Raw genomic sequence first — 1,420 nt, 5'->3', positions numbered from 1 at the left:
AGAGATTGCAACCGGTACTCAGACAAAAGGTAATTTATTTCATTTGAATTTTGGTGAGAAGACATGTTTGATTGTACAAATTGATGAGAGTTGGCTATGGCATAAAAGGCTATGTCATGTGAATTTTGATTGCATGGTAAATATCAGTTCAACTAAGGCAGTTAGAGATATACCTAAGATTGTCAAGCCCTATAATCCAGTATGTAAAGAATGTAAAATGGGAAAACAGGTCAGAACCTCTTTTAAGAGTATTCAAGGAAAATCTAATGATGTTCTTGATCTTATTCATACTGATTTGTGTGGTCCTGCTAGAATTAATTTTTTTCAAGGTGATATATATTTTATGCTAATAATTGATGATTATTCTAGAATGAATTGGGTTACTTTTCTAAAGGAGAAATTTGAGGCTTTTGAAAAGTTTTAAATCTTTAAAGCTAAAGTTGAAACTGAGATAAGATTGAAGATTAAGTGCTTAAGGTCAGATCATAGTGGAGAATTCACATCCGGTGAGTTTAATAAATTTTGTGAGAAGCATGGCATAAGGAGACAATTTTATGCTCCCTAGACACCTCAGCAGAATGGAGTTGTGGAAAGGAAGAACAAAACTATCTTGGATGGTGCTAGAACCATGATGATGGAAGCTAATCTACCTCATATCTACTAGAGAGAAGCAGTGAGCACAACAATGTATACATTCAACAGAGTTCATAAGGGAGAAACCGATAAGACACCTTATGAATTATGGTTTGGCAAGATACCTATAGTTAAGTATTTCAGAATCTTTGGTAGTAAATGTTATATCAGGAGAGATGATTTCATTGGTAAATTTGATCCTAGATGTGATGAAGGAATATTTCTTGGTTATTCTAATGAAAGCAAAGCATATAGATGTTATAAAAAGAGATTGCAGAGAATTATGGAGAGTGCTAATGTCAAGGTGGATAAGAAGAATATAAGTCAAATTAGAATTAATGAGTAAGAACCGACAGTGGAAATGATCATAACTGAATCGGTAACACCCTTACTAGAATAGAATGTTGAACTAGTTACTCCGACAGTATCAAAAAATTCAACAGTAATTGAAGAATAGGAGAGGAACAGAGAATCATAAGACTCCTAGGTATGTAAGGTTGAATCATTCAGAAGATCAAATCATTGGGGATAAGAACAATGGAGTGATGATAAGAAGAAGATTGGCAACTAATGAGGTATATTTAATTTCTCAAGTTGAACTGGTATCAGTAAATGAAGCATGTTAAGATGAATGTTGGATGAAAGCTATGGAAGAAGAATTAGATCAAATAGAAAATAATAACACATGGATTTTAGTTCCCCGACCTAAAAATAAGAATGTTATTGGAACTAAATGGGTTTTTAGGAATAAATTAAATGAAGATGGACAAGTTGTGAGGAATAAAGC

The sequence above is a fragment of the Cryptomeria japonica genome, chromosome 2 (assembly GCF_030272615.1).
Source record: "Cryptomeria japonica chromosome 2, Sugi_1.0, whole genome shotgun sequence".
Lineage (NCBI taxonomy): Eukaryota > Viridiplantae > Streptophyta > Pinopsida > Cupressales > Cupressaceae > Cryptomeria > Cryptomeria japonica.
The sequence above is the reverse complement of the archived record's forward strand: the minus strand, read 5'-3'. Positions refer to the sequence as shown.